We start from the raw sequence: 21,367 nt of genomic DNA on the forward strand, positions 1-21,367 counted from the left end.
TTTCAGGTTTCAGTCTGTAATGCAAATACATTCAGCATCACTAAGGCTGGTTGCCCTTGCTGGAGTGTAGGCAGTCACCGAGAATACACATGGTGGTGGTCTGAAAAAACAGCTTGGACATGTGCATTTAAATAAATCAAAAAAAGTGGTTTCATAATGTGTCAGTCTGTAAAAGTGATTTCCAATTGTAAAAAGTGATTTTCACTTGCGCCGAAAAAAAAAAGAGCAGTAAGTGTGCTTTCAAATTGGCAAAGAAATTTCGTTTTGGGACTAATGTGAAAACATGACTCTGTGTGCATAGAGGAATTATAGGCAGAGATTTATTGCGTCTTGCTCTGGTGATTTCACAGTTGCATTAGATGGAAAGGGGGAGCGAATTTTTGGGGGAAGAAGCAGAGTCTTAGCACACACCCATGTGCTTGCCATGTATAGTCATGCACAGTATTTACAAGCGAGTGGGGTTTTCAGGTTTCAGTCTGTAATGCAAATACATTCAGCATCACTAAGGCTGGTTGCATTAGATGGAAAGGGGGAGCGAATTTTTGGGGGAAGAAGCAGAGTCTTAGCACACACCCATGTGCTTGCCATGTATAGTCATGCACAGTATTTACAAGCGAGTGGGGTTTTCAGGTTTCAGTCTGTAATGCAAATACATTCAGCATCACTAAGGCTGGTTGCCCTTGCTGGAGTGTAGGCAGTCACCGAGAATACACATGGTGGTGGTCTGAAAAAACAGCTTGGACATGTGCATTTAAATAAATTTAAAAAAAAGGTTTCATAATGTGTCAGTCTGTAAAAGTGTTTTTCACTTGGCCCGGTAAAAAAAAGAGCAGTAAGTGTGCTTTCAAATTGGCAAAGAAATTTCGTTTTGGGACTAATGTGAAAACATGACTCTGTGTGCAGAGAGGAATTATAGGCAGAGATTTATTGCGTCTTGCTCTGGTGATTTCACAGTTGCATTAGATGGAAAGGGGGAGCGAATTTTGGGGGGAAGAAGCAGAGTCTTAGCACACACCCATGTGCTTGCCATGTATAGTCATGCACAGTATTTACAAGCGAGTGGGGTTTTCAGGTTTCAGTCTGTAATGCAAATACATTCAGCATCACTAAGGCTGGTTGCCCTTGCTGGAGTGTAGGCAGTCACCGAGAATACACATGGTGGTGGTCTGAAAAAACAGCTTGGACATGTGCATTTAAATAAATCAAAAAAAGTGGTTTCATAATGTGTCAGTCTGTAAAAGTGATTTCCAATTGTAAAAAGTGATTTTCACTTGCGCCGAAAAAAAAAAGAGCAGTAAGTGTGCTTTCAAATTGGCAAAGAAATTTTGTTTTGGGACTAATGTGAAAACATGACTCTGTGTGCATAGAGGAATTATAGGCAGAGATTTATTGCGTCTTGCTCTGGTGATTTCACAGTTGCATTAGATGGAAAGGGGGAGCGAATTTTTGGGGGAAGAAGCAGAGTCTTAGCACACACCCATGTGCTTGCCATGTATAGTCATGCACAGTATTTACAAGCGAGTGGGGTTTTCAGGTTTCAGTCTGTAATGCAAATACATTCAGCTTCACTAAGGCTGGTTGCCCTTGCTGGAGTGTAGCACTCTGGACATGGGCTTTTTAAAAAATCTGAAAAGTGGTTTCATAATGTGACAGTTTGTAAAAGTGATTTTCACTTGCCCAAAAAAAAGAGCAGTTTGTGTGCATTCAAATTGGCAAAGAAATTTCGTTTTGTGACTATTGTGAAAAGAAATGTAGTAATATATTTAAATACAATAAAGGATTTTTTTTTAGTTTTTTTCAGGTATTGCTGAAGAACAGTGAACAAAATTTAAGATGCCTACAAAATCTAGAGTTCAAAAAACGCTAAAAAAAAAACTATATTTGAAGACAACTGGAGGACCAAAGTTAGTAGAAGATGCTCATGTTGGGAAAAAGAAAAAATCTTCTGGTAAGCAGAAAAAACAATTTCTTAAAAAAATATTCAAAACAAAGAAAAATGTACAAAATGTCTGTCCTGGAAAGAATGTAACAAAACGAAGAGAACAGCAAAAAATTGAGAATTTAGTTAATGCAAATATACCTTCTGCAACTGAAAAGTTTTACATAAACAGAAAAACAGCGTTTAAAGAGATACGTAGAAAAATGTTTCAGAGAAGAGTTATGTCCAATTTGATAAAGGATGTGAAGAAATATAAGCAAAAGGCTAAATTTTATAAGAGAAAAAAAAAAATTGAAGCCATTGCAGCAAAAGCATTAGAATTAAAAAGGAAACTATTCATTTTAATTTTGAATAGGATGCGTACATTAGATAAAATGGTTAATGTACTGAAATCACAATGCAAAAGGAAAAGAGTAGTGAAAAGAACAAACTTTTGTAAAGTGTTTTTAGGAGAATGGATGCATAGTTCAAGTAGTGAACCTTTTTTTAATGAAGAGAGCTATTTTCAAAGTAATAGTTTGCTGCATGCAGTTGACACCAGAGGTCGTTCATACGAAGTAAAAAATGGTTGCATAATGGAGAAGGAGATAATGGTTCCAAGAGATGAGGTACAAGTGATGGCAGATGAGGCAATGGGGAGACGTCCTAAAGCCCCAGTGTACACTTGGAATTGTAGTAGTATTTGCACTGTGCGTCAGGAATCTATTGACAGATTTCGAGAGTTTCTAAGAGAATATAGCAAAAAAAGTGTAAAACAGAAGATTAAGGTGCTTCAAAGTCTGGATCCATGCAGAGTGAGAGAGAATACTGGTTTGCAGGGTCATTCTCTGGCTTGTCTATCTAGAAAAGTGTGCAATAGTGTTTTCCATCATTTTAGGATGCTGGCTGTTCATCATACTGAAATGAGAAAGTTTGTGAGACGGTTGTATTTTGCCAAAAGTCCAGCAATAAAGTTAAATGAATTGAATAGGGCTCTGTTCCGAGGAACGGTATCAGATGTAGAGAAGGTTGTTGATGAAATTCAGTTTTGTTACTTTGGTCCTGAACAAAACAGTGCAGAGAAGGACACAGTAAATGAGGAAGAAGTGGAAGAGAATGTAGAACCTTCTGTAAGTAAGACATTTAATGATCACATAACCAAATTTGCAATAGTCTCTAATGAAAGACCAAATGTTACTTGTATTTGTTGCCGCAGAACTCATTATAGAAAACAAACTAGGAATGTTGATCTCTACAGAAAGAGTGAAAATGAAGATAATTATAAGTGGAAGGATTTTGCCACATATATATTTCTTGAAAATTGTTTTGAATTGGGTGAAGATCAGCGTATTTGTAAATACTGTTACAACAAGTTAGAGGAAAATAGAATGCCGACCAGAGCTGTACATAATAATTTAGAATTGGATGCTATTCCTGCTGAACTTTCTGAATTAAATACATATGAGTCTATACTCATTCAATGTGTTCATCCGTTCCAGACCATAGTATGTATGGAGCCCAAAACTGGTAAATTACCTCCTTCAGATTTACTGAGAGGTTTAAAAGGTAGAGTGGTGTATTTGCCCTTGGATTTGAAAAAAAATATGGAAACTATTGATGCGGATACTTTGGAAACTGAACCATTAATTATTCTGGTTAATGGTGTACCTACAAAGAATAAGAAGATTTGGCAGGAGCTGGTAGATGTGCGGAAAGTACAAAGAGCAAATTTGTATTTGAAAAAAAATAACAAATGGTATGAATCAATTTATATAGAAGAAGAAGACGAAGATTTTCAAGAAGACACAGAAACACCAACTGGACAAATTGAAAAAGTGGACAAGACAAAGGAAGAAGAAATTTATGAACATTTTAGCATACATCCTCTTCATTCGAAAGAAGTTATGGGAGACAATATTGATCTCTTTCAGATGAAGAAAGCAAAAGGAACTCCCGTGAGTGTATGGGAGGAGAGCTTGGAAGCTCGATGTTTTCCCCAGCTGTTTCCTACGGGAAAAGGAGGACGATACGATGAACGTCCAGAACAGATTCCAGCTTCAGAGTGTCGGACTACAAGACTATATGCTGAAGATCCCAGATTTCGACAAAGTATTCCTTATTTGTTCCATCTTTTATTTGAAAGCGACTTGTCTGCACTGTCTTATGCAGTAAATCACATTTTAAAAAGTGGAGTACATTTACAAAATGTGTCTGCTAAGGATTTTATGGAGAAAGTGCAGCACCGAGATGATCATTTGGAAACACAACTGATCAATCTGATGGCTTGTCAGCGTGGGACAAATGAATATTGGTACCGACGCCATGGTGAACTAAAATGCATGTTACGCAATTTAGGAACACCAACATGGTTCCTTACCCTAAGCTGTGCCGAGTACGCTTGGGATGATTTACTGGATTTTCTACGAGAGGCCAATTCAAACATTAAAAACATCGAATACAAGACAGCAGGAGAACTGTGCTCATTGGATCCGGTTAATGTTTGCAGATATTTCAATCATAGATTTGAGGCTATGATGTCCTTCATCTGCAATAAAAAAAATCCACCCCTTGGAGAAGTAGTGGATTTCTTTTGGAGAAAAGAGTACCAGGCAAGAGGTGCTCCTCATATTCATATGCTGTTGTGGATCAAGGATGCCCCAAAGTTTGGAACAGATACTGATGAAGCAGTGTTATCTTACATTGAAGAATATGCAACATGTGGTATACCAAAAAGCACAGAAGAGAACAAGTTAAAGGAGCAAGTTTTACGTTTCCAAAGTCATCGGTGTGGAAAATACTGTCGACGGAAATACAAGAGCAAAGAAAAATACTACTCTAAATGTCGATTTGGTTTTCCTAGACCTGTTCTTTCAAATGGAAGAGTAAACAGTTTTATGTCAGCTGTGAGACATACTATCACAAGAAAATCACCTAAGAATACCTACAACCTTAAAAGAAAAGAAGAATCAAAAAATATAAATGACTACAACCCAGTCATTTTATCCATGTGGAACGCTAACATGGATATACAGTATGTAGCTGACAATTCCATTGCTGTTGCACGATATGTAACGTCTTACATTACGAAATCAGAAAAAACAGAATTGAAGGAAATGTGGGAAGAGATTTCTCACGAGAAGACTGTCAGTAAGAAGCTGTACAGTTTCAGTTTGAAGATGTTATCGCATCGAGAAATTGGATCCTACGAATGTTCAGATAGGTTATCTTCTGCAAGTCTCTACTCGAAGTCAAGAAGAATAATTTGGGCAAGTTTAGGCCTTGCAGCAATGAGAAATCGGGTACTGAAATCTATTGGAGAAATTGAATATTTGGCCGAGAATGACCCAGAAAGTACAGATATATTGAAAACAAACATGTTGGACACATATTATCCCAAGAGAAGTCATCATCTGGAGAACATGTGTCTCTATGAAGTGTTGCAGAACTACATTTATTCACGGAAAGCTGCAGAAGACATTAATAATAGAAAATATAAAGTTGTTGGTGAAGAAGGATGTTTGGTGAAGCAAACCAAAGGAAGTTTGATAAATCACCGGAAGCTGAGTTGCGACACTACCGACAAGAAAGAATTTTACTACTTGGCTCTTTTACAGTTGTTTAAACCATGGCGTACAGAGGATGAACTACTGGGAGAATTTCAAAGCTATGAGGATTCATTTAATGCTTGCAAAGACAGCATACAATGCAATACATTCACAACTTATCTGCAAATGTTAAATGAAGAAATTGAACAGGAAACTACAATTGCAGCAGAAATAGCTAGAGACAGTTCTCAGGACAGCCAAAGTTCAGGAACTCATAGTCAAGATCCCCTAGGACAACCAATCGTTGAAAATGAAGCATCAATAGCCATGAATGAAGTGGAAACGGCTATGAATCAAGCTCAAGAAGAATTTATAGACTTAGAAAATTTGGAAAGACAACTGAATCAAGAGCAGCAACAAATTTATGAAGAGATCAAAAACAAAATTGATCACGGATTTCTACATGTAAAAAAAGAGTGCTCATGCACATCATTTCATCCAATCAGGATGTATGTAAGCGGACAAGCTGGCACTGGAAAAAGTTTCCTAATTAAAGTCATCAGAAGCTACCTAAAGCAAATAACGGATTCTACTTTGTCTTGTGTGGTTACTGCTCCAACTGGGTTAGCAGCATATAACATAAAAGGAATCACCTTACATCGTTTGCTAATGTTACCAGTGGAGCATGAGAACAAAATACAATTCAACAATCTAACTGGAGAAGCATCCTTGGAAGTTTCACGAGTATTGAAGAAGATGCAAGTTCTCATTATTGATGAGGTGAGCATGGTATCAAACTTAATGCTTGCCTTTGTGCATTTAAGAATGCAGCAAATTTTGAAGACAGACTATGACGTGTTATTTGGTGGAAAACACGTCATAGTTTTTGGAGATCTTTTGCAACTTACTCCAGTTAAAGGACAACCAGTGTTTAATACTGTGACACATGAAGACACGAAGAAGTCATTGGGAAGCATCGGAAATACAAATATTTGGTCCTTCTTTGAGTACAAGGAACTTACAACTAATATGAGGCAAGCAAACGATGAAGAATATGGAAGTATTCTGAAAGATATCAGAATTGGACTACTCACAGAAGTTGGCAAAAAAGCATTACAGAGTCGGCTGCTACATAATTTATTTCCAAAGGAAGAAATAGTTGCAGAGAAAATATACAAGAATATTGCAGAAAACAAAAGTGTCATCTGCTTAATGCCAACTCTACGTGAATGCTCAATATTCAATGAGGAGCTTTTGAAATTGGAAAAGGAAGAGATCAGGAAATTGGAAGCAGTGGACAAAATTGAGGATGGAAGAATTACTGTCACAGTAACAGGCAAACTGAAAAATAAATTGGACTCACTAGAGAAGAACATCTCCAAAACAGCTGGATTAGAAAAAAATCTATATGTTTGCATGAACTGTAGAGTGTTTTTAAGGAGAAATTTGGATGTTGAGAAAGGTTTAGTTAATGGAGCGATGGGAAGAGTTGTGGGTTTTATTAATTATCAGAAAAAAGAAGGAATTGAATGTTTAAAAATAAAATTTGATCAGATAGATGAAGTAAAAGATATTTGTCGTTGTACAGTTCGTTTTATGCTTGTGAAAGACTTATATGTACGTAGGAAGCAGTTTCCGTTTTCTCTAGCATATGCTGTAACTATTCACAAGTCTCAAGGATTGACTGTAGATTGTGCATTTGTGAACATTGGTTCAACTGTGTTCAAAGAAGGTATGGCATATGTTGCTTTGTCACGAGTCAAAACATTATCAGGTTTATTCATGATAGACTTTGAAGAATCAAAAGTTAGTGCTGATACAAATTGTGTAAAGGAGTATAATAGATTAAGAAGAAGCTATGCTCCTCATTTAGGTCAGTATCCTGTGTTGGAGAAACGTGTAGTTTCTCGTAAAAGGAAAAATGAGAATATCTGTAGTGAAGATGTAGAGAAGAGGAAAAAAAAGAGGAGTGATGTAATTGCAAGCAAAAAGAAAAAGGAAAATGAAGAACAGGTTGTAGGATGTCATTTTGAAAATAGCTCTGGTGTCAACTGCTACGCAAATGTAGTGCTGAATGTTGCATTTTATCTGGAAAGTTTGCAAGAGCAGATAATAGTAAATCAGGGAAAAAGATTCTGTTCAGAGCTGAGTCTCCTTTTTCAAAAGCTGAGTAAAGATAAAACTCAAATAGAAAGTGCTACTGACATTAGAAAACTTTTAGATGTATGTTCAGGACGAACACAGTTTTCTCAAAATGAACAGCAAGATGCACATGAATTTTTGATGTATTTTCTTCAGGTAGTGGAAGAAGAAGGAGTTCCCATTGACATTTTTTTTGGTCTCTCTTATAAATGGGAACATAGTTGTGATAATTGTTATAATATAAGTGGCTCTATTGTTGATAATGAAAGGTTTATTTATTTGACATTGCCAGAGAGTAAAACAGTCACTTTTGCAAAATTAGTTAAAGATGCTAATCATAGCATGAAATGTGGTGAGTGTAATTCTGACATGTTTTCAACATTAATTTTAAAGGAATACGGACAGTATGTAATTTTAATGATGCAACGATGTAGAGCTGATGGTTCAAAATTGGATACTTTAATAAAGAAGTTTACAGGACAGCAATTATCAATTTCAGGAAAAACTTTTGTAACTGTTGCAATAATTTTCCATGATGGACCTACTGTTACTTCTGGACATTACACAGTTTATCTTAAATGTGAAAAAGGCTGGACACTGTGTAATGATTCTCAATTGATTTTCAAACAACGTTTGCCTTTTGATTTAGCAAATTCATATCTAATCTTCCTGAAACCTAAATTTTAGAGAGACTTGGCAAGATCTGGACAAAACAATTTTACCATTTTACTGGATTACCATTGCAATTTTGTAAAAATTTTTTTTTTTAAATTATCATTTGGCCTAATGGAAAGATAACCAATTGTAATGTGGACTTTTTTAATTTTTAATGAAATTTTGAAAAACCAATAATTTTGAGATTATCGGTAACTTCTGCACATTTTATATTTTGGAATGTTATTGGACTGCCATTGGAAATTTTTTCAAAAATGATTTAAAAAATTACTATTTGGCCATGTGGAAAAGTAACCAATTCTATTGTGGACTAAATAAATTAATCAAAAAATTTTCATGAACCAAAATGTTACAGAGAATCTGTGAGATCTGGACAAATTAAACTTTAGAATTTTATTGGATTACCGTTGGTAATTTAATCCAAACAAAAATTTAAAATTACTATTTGGCCTAAAGGAAATGAAATCAGATGTTTTTTGGAGTTATTTGAGATATAATATTGTGATTATACTTCTGAAACAAACATATCAGACGGTATTTTAAAGGAATAAGTATTGGTATTAGATGATATTTTTTTACAATATTATGCATTTCTATAATGTTAAGTTTAAGTAAAAAAAGAATCAGGGCTTTTTTAATACAATCTTTGTGATTGGTATTTTTTTTTGCCCGCTGTAAAATGATGAATGCAATTGCTTTCACAATTTATAGTGAAATGCAATATATTCTGAAAACAGCAAAAATAAGGCAAAAATATTTTTTGGGAAAAAATGTAAATATGTGTACTGTATTATAAAAAGTTTTTAAAATATTAATACTTTTTCCTTTTTTTCCAGATAGATATAGAAAATTTACGAAAACTACAAACATTTTTAAAACTATTTTTAAAAAAAAGAAATGAATAAATATTTTTTCAGTGAGTATGGTAAGTCAATAATAATAATTGTAGTCTCTCAAGGTCAATGTAATGTCATAAATGATTTTTAGTGTTTTTTTAAAAAAAAAAAAAAAAGTACGCGCACCGTACGCGTACGGTAAAAAAAAATAAAAATAAGTTTTTAAAAAAATATGTAAAAAAAAGATGAAAGATAAGGTTGGCTCTTAAAAGAACCGTTGTGTTCATGCAGGGACAGAGGAAAGAAAGATTGGGAATATTAGACGGTACGACAAGTGTGCTGATCTATTTTACTGTTCACCAGGGAAACACTGGTCTCCCTATAAGTAATTAGATCGTGACAAGTGGCGCACCGTACTTCAACCCTCGCAAACCGAGGGTTAATTTCCAGAGGGCCAGCAAAAGGAGATTCTCCCCCCACAGATGAAGGGCTCACCTGACCTGCAGAAGAAGGAGTCAGCCCTGCAGATGATGGTCCAGGCTGAGCTGCTGTGGATGTACTGGCTCGTCTTTCTGAAGAGTTACCTCCAAAAAGATGACCATGTGTCCTTCTGTGTACATCCTGGAGGTGTCTCTTCATGGTGTGATTCCCAAAGGAATACTTCCTGTCAGGATTACCTCTAGAAAGTACACGCTGACACAGCCTGCAAGTAACTAAGGGTGCATTCACCTTTTGCTGGCCTTCAGGAAAAGTAAAATAATCCCAAACATAAGAAGGCTTTTGTTTCCTCGCTCTCTGCCTCAAGACAGTGCTGCTGGTGCTAGCCTCACTCTCAGAAGGGCTCTGCTGTTCTGCCATCGTATCCCAAAGACAAACCAGCTCCTTCTCCCAAGGGATCACAAGCAGAAATGAAGGGAATGGGTGTGGTGTAGGAGAGTTCTAGAACTGAAAGTAGTTTCAACCAATCAAAAGTTGTGTTTCATGATCACATGACCTACCGTACGCTTACGGTACGCTTACGGTACGCTTACGGCAAAAAGTACGCATGCGCGTAAAAAAGACACGCGCTTGCGCGCATGCGCATAACAGTCACTCCCCGACACTTCCGCGTAACGTGCGCGCTTGGCGTAAGCGCGCACGCGTCCCACGCGCAGTACGCGCGGCTACGCAAAGTGCGTAACTATACGCAAGCAGCGTAGAAAGATTACGGACGTTGCGTAAACCGTACGCTTACCGTGAGCTTACGGTACGCGTACTAAAAAAAAATAAAAAAAAAAAATAAAACTGGAAATAAATTTTACATGTTTATTTTAAAAAATATATAAAAAAACATATTAAAGAATTTTAAAAATTTAAGCATAGTCTTTATAAAAGGTAAGAAAATTAAATTAAAAATATGTTAGAAAAAATTGAAGAATAAAAAAAAAATTAGCATTTTAAAAACCTTGCAAATTCACTGAAAAAAACATGGGTTTCAAACACGTTATAGTTAGGAATTAGCATTTAAAAAACCGTACAAATTCACTGAAAAAACCATGGGTTTCACACACGTTATAGTTAGGAATTAGCATTTAAAAAACCTTAGAAATTCAGTGAAAAAACCATAGGTTTCACACATGTTATAGTTAGCTGGACATTTTACTCGTAAAAAACCAATGAAATTGCCCCGTTATAGTTAGTTCAGCTAACTATAACTCGCGCGCCCGCAATGCACTGCTGATGACGTCACATATTACATCACTCATGACATGGTCAGTGACATCACTCATGACATCACTGATGACATCTCAAATGACATCACTGATGACCTCACTGATGACATCATCCTTGTGATAGAGTGGCAGACCTCCTCTCACCCTAATATAACCTTTGATACACACATTCAAAAATAGAGACTAAAATTTTCAAAACAATGGACATACCAATACCAGTTACAACAACCTATTCAGTAATTCTAAGATCCACATAAACATCCACTCATTCACCAACAGTCCAATACAGTCACTCATACATGTACTCACTCAACACATGTACTCATACACCTATACATCCTGTTACACAATGCCACTCATCCACAGAGTTACTCACACACATAGTCACTCATGCTAATAAAGAATCAAACATACATTTACTAGCATATACAGTTATACACACACCACCACACTTACTTCTACAGAAACTTACACATACTTAGTCTTTTAAACAATAACTTATAGAAACACATACTTATTCATACAGGAACTCTTTCAATCTCTCACATATACTCACATATATACACCAATAGTCACATATACTAGTTTTAAACATATGTAGTTACTCATAAAGACACTATTGAGACAGTCATTCACTCACTAACACACCCATACACACACTCATCCACCCATACAGTCCTGCACACATGCTGTGTTCAACACACACAAAGAGTGAATCATTCATTCATGCACCTATGCACTACATAATACCCCCCACCGAACCATACAGACACTCAGACTGATACTCAAAAAACAACTAATAACCTATATAGACACCCATGTAGCTACTCACCAACCCATGCAACCACTTATACACAAAGTGAGAGACTGATACAGATATTTTCATATTTAAACATTACACAGTAAGCCATGTATTCACTATGATACACTTAATCAGTCAGTTACACAATAAATTTTTCAAAAACAAAGCATCCATTTAGACACTTATATACCCATTTATTCTTCCATTGACCTTGAGATATACATATATAAAACATATTTAATTTTCAGAAAAACACACATTCACTGGATGATGTCATCAGTGAGGTCATCAGTGATGTCATTTGAGATGTCATCAGTGATGTCATGAGTGATGTCACTGACCATGTCATGAGTGATGTAATATGTGACGTCATCAGCAGTGCATTGCGGGCGCGCGAGTTATAGTTAGCTGAACTAACTATAACGGGGCAATTTCATTGGTTTTTTACGAGTAAAATGTCCAGCTAACTATAACATGTGTGAAACCTATGGTTTTTTCACTGAATTTCTAAGGTTTTTTAAATGCTAATTCCTAACTATAACGTGTGTGAAACCCATGGTTTTTTCAGTGAATTTGTACGGTTTTTTAAATGCTAATTCCTAACTATAACGTGTTTGAAACCCATGGTTTTTTCAGTGAATATATATATACACACACACACACACACATACACATATATATGTATATATATATATATAACCACCAAATAGTTGTGACTAAATCTGATAAAGGTGGAAATATTGTGATCTGGCCACAGAAAGATTACATTGCGGAGGCACACAGACATTTGCATGATCAACTGTGTAATGAGAAATCTACATCCAAACAATATAATGCAGCAAGAGATGGCTAGAAAAAGTTACTTTTCAAATGGAAAAGAGAAGGCATGATTTCTGCTGAAGAATTCCGCTTTCTGCATATCGAGAATCTTGTTTTGCCCAGACTTTACCTCATACCAAAAGTCCATAAAAACACAGTGCCGGTCCCTGGCAGGCCAATAATATAGGCCATCCACAGTATGGGAGAGAACATCACACAATATATTGACTTTTTTCTGCAAGATTTGGTGAAGAAGCTTCCGACATACATCAAAGACACGGGGGACTCCCTCAAAAAAATCAACAAAGTCCCATGATCTACGGATTCAATATTTCTCACTTTGGATATTGAATCCCTTTATACCAGCATAGAACACACTACTGGGTTAATTGCACGGGAACATTTTCTTAGCAAAAGACCTTTGGAGTGCTATAACCACAATAAGATGATTTTAGAGCTGGTATTTTGGTGTTTACATAATAATTATTTTCTGTTCAGAAATGACATTTTCTTGCAGAAGAAAAGTGCTCCCCCATCCACGCGTGTTTACGTGGGCTGGTGGGAGAAGCAGGTCCTCAAACGCACGCACAGCACTGTATATTTCAATAATGTTTTTAAATGGATGATGTATATTGATGATGTTTTTATTATATGGAGAGGGGATGAGCAATGTGCGATTGATTTTATTAACCTAATCAACAACAATCATGTCAACTTGAAATTTACTTCCCACATAAGTAAGGACAGCTTAGGTTTCTTAGATGTTAAGGTCTGTGTACGTGAGGGAAAGATAGCAACGACCTTACATAGAAAAAGCACTGCTGGCAATTCCACACTACATGCCAGCAGTGCTCACCCCAGGCATGTGATTAACAACATTCCATACGGCGAACTATTACGCTTGAAGAGAATCTGCAATACCGAGGAAGATCTGGTCAGGTGTACAGAGCAGGCACTTGTTAGATTCAAGCAAAGAGGCTATAATAAATCCATTTTATGCTAGATCTAGGGATTCCCTATTTCCAGTAACTGATGACGAAAATACTGCCAGTAATGAAAATGATGAAGACGCTGTCCCTAGATTTGTGACAACGTACAACAAACAAGAAAGAAAAATCAGGTCCATAATTACATGCAGTTGGCTGATACTTCTTACTGATGGGGTATTAGCCCCTAGACTCCCCACTCACCCTACTATAACTTATAGAAAGGGACCTTCAATGAAAATCCACATTGTCAAGAGCAGCCCAGAACTTGATAAAGTCAGGATGTGGCTACAGGCCCGGCCGGGGTTTGTCAAATGCTCTAGCTGCAGGGCCTGCAGGTTTGGAATTAATTGTACCCAGTATTCAACCCCCTTCAGTCCAGATATGATCACCATCAAAGGAAGTTACAGTTGCAGGACAGAATATTCTGTTTATGTTCTGACATGCACCTGTGGCTTGCGTTATGTGGGAAGCACAAAGCTACAGGTGCATGTCAGAATTCTCCAACATCTACGAGCTATTGTGAACAACGATAGCTTGTATCCAGTAGCAAGACATTCCAAGCAAATACACAACAATGATTTACAATGCTTGAGATATTTTGTAGTAACAGCGATTCCTAAACCTCACAGAGGAGATGATAGAGATAAGATGTTGAGAAGGAGGGAATCGAGAATGATACTCGAACTAGAAAGTAAATTTCCTAAGGGTTTGAACAATATGGAAGATTTATATCACTTCCTATAATAATCAGGATGAGTATCACATTAATTTAATCACTCTGGTAAAAGTCATCTATTAAGGCATGATTGGTATTCCATCCACGGTCAGTTAGGCCTCCCTGTAGCATGTAAAGTTTTAAACAATTCATTTTCACTTTTCCACGATGGTTTCTTATCATTAAGTTTAGCACTTGCACTTTATATATCAATATTTTTTTTTTTGGTGTGACAACTGACTCTGGTCAAGTCAAGGACACAATACTTTATTAGCGACAGCTGGGCAAAATAATGTTATATTGTATGGTAGAGATACAGTAAGTTTAAAGAAGATAGCAGTGTTTTAGTTGTTGAGAATGTATTCTTATGAGATATAGGATTTTAGGGTGTTATTGGACCCATTTAGTTATATATTTATTGTTCTATTTTTTGAGCCTATTTGCATTTTTGCACAAGAGCCAATGTTTACATGTTTTGCGGTACTTGCACTTACTCATTATAAGCACTTATGCAGTAACATAATCTGGTAAGAAACCTTTAATGACATTTCCCTCCTGGATATGGAAATGCATAGAGACATATTATCATTGTACTGTAGTTCATGTTTACACAATATTTTGTGACATTCGCACATGACCATTTTTTGCATTCAAGCAGGAATAAGTGGTGATATATGCTTAGTGTTGCACAGTAGTCATATGTTTACTCTAATGTGGAGGCGCAAGTTGTATAAAACACCTTATTAGACTGGCCTCAATAGATCTGGTCAGTCGATAGTAATTTAAATAGAACAACATGTAGTATCATGAAAGGAGCCGCAGATTAATTTCTGTGCGCCACAACTATTTCTACTTCTTAACTGATGAATTTATTCTGAGGCTGCTAACAACACTAAATAACATTATTTATTGTTAAATTATCTCTGACAATTTTTTGCATATGATATATACAAAGTGTAAGAGACAAATATGCATTCATTTTAGAAAACAGACTGTCCAGAGTCTTCACATTCAAATGTACAGTATTTTTTCTATGTTATTCAATCACGTGGTTAGCACTTCGCATATTTAAAAATGTGTCGAGCTTTACCTGGCTATCTGTGAGCAAGGACGTTCCAGTCCGAAACGCGTCAGATTTTGAAGCTCTAAATAAAATAACAACAGTGCCTAATTCTGAGGATTCGTGTTGTCTCTGTTCGCCACTCATATTGTTGACGTGCTTTCTTGCTTTGTCAATCTGTGGACAGAAATGATTGGACCAGTTCCATTTTTGCCTTTGGCATATGTTAGAAAACACAAAGGCAGTTTTAGGGAAAAGTGAAAACAGTTGTGCAAAGGTCTCCTTCATAAGCATTTCCAGACCTACCCCAGTCAAAGTGCCTAGGTCATTGCCACCACAGTGCACTATTATGAGGTCAGGGTGTTGGATTTGCATGAAGGATTTCACCAATGGCATCAATTGGTGCCACTTTAACCCTCTCTGACCAATCCATTTAATGTCTACATTTGGTAAAGCAAGGTCTCTCACCATATCTGTTTTCTCTGCATACTTTTCACTCCAGAAGACATAGCTGTGCCCTACAATCCACACTGTGAACATCTTCAAAGGAGAACTGGATGCACTCAGGAGGTGTAATTCAGTAGAATGGTAAAAAGAAATGAAAGACAGTTTGGAAATGGAGGCATACATATTTTTTTTTTTTTTAAACTAATTGGCTGTTTCATACCATTGTACAATAAAAACTAGGCTGTATGTGTAAATTTATAGAAGCATGTTTTGTATTGGTACAGAAAAATGTGTTACCAAAGAACAGTACTATGGATTTGCTGTTAGGTTTGAAAAGTCAAGCACTCTTGCACTTTGAAAATGTAACATTGTCTGCTGAACTTCTGACCTGACACCACACAGCAGTGTTCCATGAGCTGTTGCTATGGTAGCAGGCAGAAGTCAAGTTGGGGGAAGGGTACTAGGCAGAAGTCAAGTTGGGGGAAGGGTACTTTTGGAAAAGGGTTGGTTTTCAACCAATAGAAATGTGTGATTACATTTGAAAAAAAGGGGGAAGCACTGAGATTTGAAATTAACATGTATATGTGTGGAAAAAGAGAGGGAAAGTTTGCCATTATCTGGTTCTGCTGAGAGGAGAGAGGTGAACAGAACAGAGATCCTGGCTCTGATAATCTGCTGTTTGAGTGCCACATTTCTTTCACAACTAACTAATTTTTAAGGTGAGTTTAGAGTTTGAGAGGGGATGTATATGGTAAATTAAGAAATGAATAATAGAATTGGAATTCCTTTTGTTGAAGTTGTGTTTATTATTTTCTGTTTTGGGAGAAATTTAAATGTGAGGAACATGTAAAATAATATGGACTATGTTTTCACGAAAATTTAAGGTGTACTGGTAAAAATAAGGAATACTTTAAGGGTTTGAGGTTGCACTCAGTAATGCAAATACATTCAGCATCAGTGAGGCTGGTTGCCCTTGCTGGAGTGTAGTGAGTCACCCAGGTTACACATGTTGCTGGTCTCAGAAAGCTGTTTGGTATTGCTCTGGTGATTTTACATTTGCATTAGATGGAAAGGGGGAGGTTTTTTTTTATGCAGAAGCAGACTCTTAGCACACAGCCAGCTGGTTATCCTGTGGAATCATGGATAGTATTCACAACCGAGTGGGGTTTGAGGTTTCAGTCAGTAATGCAAATACATTCAGCATCACTAAGGCTGGTTGCCCTTGCTGGAGTGTTGTCAGTCACCCAGGTTACACATGGTGCTGGTCTGAAAAAGCAGTTTGGACATGTGCTTTTATCAGAATCTGAAAAGTGGATTCAAAATGTGTCAGTCTGTAAAAGTGTTTATCACTTGCCAAAAAAAAGAGTAGTAAGTGTGCTTTCAAATTGGCAAAGAAATTTCGTTTTGTGACTAATATGAAAACATGACTCTGTGTGCAAATAGGAATTACAGGCAGAGATTTATTGCGTATTGTTCTGGTGATTTTACATTTGCATTAGATGTAAAGGGGGAGCCATTTTTTTGTATGCAGAAGCAGACTCTTAGCACACAGCCAGCTGCTTATCCTGTGGAATCATGCATAGTATTCACAACCAAGTGGGGTTTGAGGTTTCAGTCAGTAATGCAAATACATTCAGCATCACTAAGGCTGGTTGCCCTTGCTGGAGTGTAGTCAGTCACCCAGGTTACACATGGTGCTGGTCTGAACAAGCAGTTTGGACATGTGCTTTTATCAGAATCTGAAAAGTGGATTCATAATGTGTCAGTCTGTAAAAGTGTTTATCACTTGCCAAAAAAAAGAGTAGTAAGTGTGCTTTCAAATTGGCAAAGAAATTTCGTTTTGTGACTAATGTGAAAACATGACTCTGTGTGCAAATAGGAATTACAGGCAGAGATTTATTGCGTATTGCTCTGGTGATTTTACATTTGTATTAGATGGAAAGGGGGAGCCATTTTTTTGTGCAGAAGCAGACTCTTAGCACACAGCCAGCTGGTTATCCTGTGGAATCATGCACAGTATTCACAACCGAGTGGGGTTTGAGGTTTCAGTCAGTAATGCAAATACATTCAGCATCACTAAGGCTGGTTGCCCTTGCTGGAGTGTAGTCAGTCACCCAGGTTACACATGGTGCTGGTCTTAAAAAGCAGTTTGGACATGTGCTTTTATCAGAATCTGAAAAGTGGATTCATAATGTGTCAGTCTGTAAAAGTGTTTATCACTTGCCAAAAAAAAGAGTAGTAAGTGTGCTTTCAAATTGACAAAGAAATTTCGTTTTGTGACTAATGTGAAAACATGACTCTGTGTGTAAATAGGAATTACAGGCAGAGATTTATTGCGTATTGCTCTGGTGATTTTACATTTGTATTAGATGGAAAGGGGGAGCCATTTTTTTGTGCAGAAGCAGACTCTTAGCACACAGCCAGCTGGTTATCCTGTGGAATCATGCACAGTATTCACAACCGAGTGGGGTTTGAGGTTTCAGTCAGTAATGCAAATACATTCAGCATCACTAAGGCTGGTTGCCCTTGCTGGAGTGTAGTCAGTCACCCAGGTTACACATGGTGCTGGTCTTAAAAAGCAGTTTGGACATGTGCTTTTATCAGAATCTGAAAAGTGGATTCATAATGTGTCAGTCTGTAAAAGTGTTTATCACTTGCCAAAAAAAAGAGTAGTAAGTGTGCTTTCAAATTGGCAAAGAAATTTCGTTTTGTGACTAATGTGAAAACATGACTCTGTGTGTAAATAGGAATTACAGGCAGAGATTTATTGCGTATTGCTATGGTGATTTTACATTTGTATTAGATGGAAAGGGGGAGCCATTTTTTTGTGCAGAAGCAGACTCTTAGCACACAGCCAGCTGGTTATCCTGTGGAATCATGCACAGTATTCACAACCGAGTGGGGTTTGAGGTTTCAGTCAGTAATGCAAATACATTCAGCATCACTAAGGCTGGTTGCCCTTGCTGGAGTGTAGTCAGTCACCCAGGTTACACATGGTGCTGGTCTTAAAAAGCAGTTTGGACATGTGCTTTTATCAGAATCTGAAAAGTGGATTCATAATGTGTCAGTCTGTAAAAGTGTTTATCACTTGCCAAAAAAAAGAGTAGTAAGTGTGCTTTCAAATTGGCAAAGAAATTTCGTTTTGTGACTAATGTGAAAACATGACTCTGTGTGTAAATAGGAATTACAGGCAGAGATTTATTGCGTATTGCTCTGGTGATTTTACATTTGCATTAGATGTAAAGGGGGAGCCATTTTTTTGTATGCAGAAGCAGACTCTTAGCACACAGCCAGCTGGTTATCCTGTGGAATCATGCACAGTATTCACAACCGAGTGGGGTTTGAGGTTTCAGTCAGTAATGCAAATACATTCAGCATCACTAAGGCTGGTTGCCCTTGCTAGAGTGTAGTCAGTCACCCAGGTTACACATGGTGCTGGTCTGAAAAAGCAGTTTGGACATGTGCTTTTATCAGAATCTGAAAAGTGGATTCATAATGTGTCAGTCTGTAAAAGTGTTTATCACTTGCCAAAAAAAAGAGTAGTAAGTGTGCTTTCAAATTGGCAAAGAAATTTCGTTTTGTGACTATTGTGTAAACATGACTCTGTGTGCAAATAAGAATTACAGGCAGAGATTTATTGTGTATTGCTCTGGTGATTTTCCTTTTGTATTAGATGGAAAGGGGGAGCCATTTTTTTGTATGCAGAAGCAGACTCTTAGCACACAAGCAGCTGGTTATCCTGTGGAATCATGCATAGTATTTACAACCGAGTGGGGTTTGAGGTTTCAGTCAGTAATGCAAATACATTCAGCATCACTAAGGCTGGTTGCCCTTGCTGGAGTGTAGTCAGTCACCCAGGTTACACATGGTGCTGGTCTGAAAAAGCAGTTTGGACATGTGCTTTTATCAGAATCTGAAAAGTGGATTCATAATGTGTCAGTCTGTAAAAGTGTTTATCACTTGCCAAAACAAAGAGTAGTAAGTGTGCATTCAAATTGGCAAAGAAATTTCGTTTTGTGACTAATGTGAAAACATGACTCTGTGTGTAAATAGGAATTACAGGCAGAGATTTATTGCGTATTGCTCTGGTGATTTTACATTTGCATTAGATGTAAAGGTGGAGCCATTTTTTTGTATGCAGAAGCAGACTCTTAGCACACAGCCAGCTGGTTATCCTGTGGATTCATGCACAGTATTCACAACCGAGTGGGGTTTGAGGTTTCAGTCAGTAATGCAAATACATTCAGCATCACTAAGGCTGGTTGCCCTTGCTGGAGTGTAGTCAGTCACCCAGGTTACACATGGTGCTGGTCTTAAAAAGCAGTTTGGACATGTGCTTTTATCAGAATCTGAAAAGTGGATTCATAATGTGTCAGTCTGTAAAAGTGTTTATCACTTGCCAAAAAAAGAGTAGTAAGTGTGCTTTCAAATTGGCAAAGAAATTTCGTTTTGTGACTAATGTGAAAACATGACTCTGTGTGTAAATAGGAATTACAGGCAGAGATTTATTGCGTATTGCTCTGGTGATTTTACATTTGCATTAGATGTAAAGGGGGAGCCATTTTTTTGTGCAGAAGCAGACTCTTAGCACACAGCCAGCTGGTTATCTTGTGAAATCATGCACAGTATTCACAACCGAGTGGGGTTTGAGGTTTCAGTCAGTAATGCAAATACATTCAGCATCACTAAGGCTGGTTGCCCTTGCTGGAGTGTAGTCAGTCACATAGGTTACACATGTTGCTGGTCTCAGAAAGGTGTTTGGTATTGCTCTGGTGATTTTACATTTGCAATAGATGGAAAGGGGGTGTTATTTTTTTATGCAGAAGCAGACTCTTAGCACACAACCAGCTGCTTATCCTATGGAATCAAGCACAGTATTCACAACCGAGTGGGGTTTGAGGTTTTAATCAGTAATGCAAATACATTCAGCATCACTAAGGCTGGTTGCCCTTGCTGGAGTGTAGTCAGTCACCCAGGTTACACATGTTGCTGGTCTGAAAAAGCTGTTTGGACATGTGCTGTTTTCAGAATCTGAAAAGTGGATTCAAAATGTGTCAGACTGTAAAAGTACTTATCACTTGCCAAAAAAGTAGTAGAAAGTATGCTTTGCAATTGGCAAAGAAATTTCGTTTTCTGCCTAATTTCAAACCATGACTCTGTGTGCACACAGGAATTGTTTTTAGATATTTAATTTGTGATGGTGTTATTGTGATTTTCACTTGTAGGAAAGGGGTACATAGTATTTTAAGATTTGAAAAGATCATAAAAAATGTAGTAATATATTTAAATAAAATAAAGGAATTTTTTTTTAGTTTTTTTCAGGTATTGGTAAAGAGCAGTGAACAAAATTTAAGATGCCTACAAAATCCAGACTAAAGAAAGACCACAAAAAAAACCTATATTTGAAGACAACTGGAGGACCTAAGTTAGTTGGAGATGCTCATGTTGGGAAAAAGAACAAATCTTCTGGTAAGCAGACAAAAGATTTTTTAAAGAACATCTTCAAAAAAAGGAAAAATGTACAAAATGTCTGTACTGGAAAGAATGTTTTCAATAGAAAAAAACAGGAAAAAATTGAGAATTTAGTTAATGCAAATATACCTTCTGCAACAACAAAGATTAACTTAAACAGAAAAACAGCGTTTAAAGAGATACGTAGAAAAATGTTTCAGAGAAGAGTTATGTCCAATATGATAAAGGATGTGAA

Source organism: Triturus cristatus, chromosome 6 (genome assembly GCF_964204655.1).
Source record: "Triturus cristatus chromosome 6, aTriCri1.1, whole genome shotgun sequence".
NCBI classification, from domain to species: domain Eukaryota; kingdom Metazoa; phylum Chordata; class Amphibia; order Caudata; family Salamandridae; genus Triturus; species Triturus cristatus.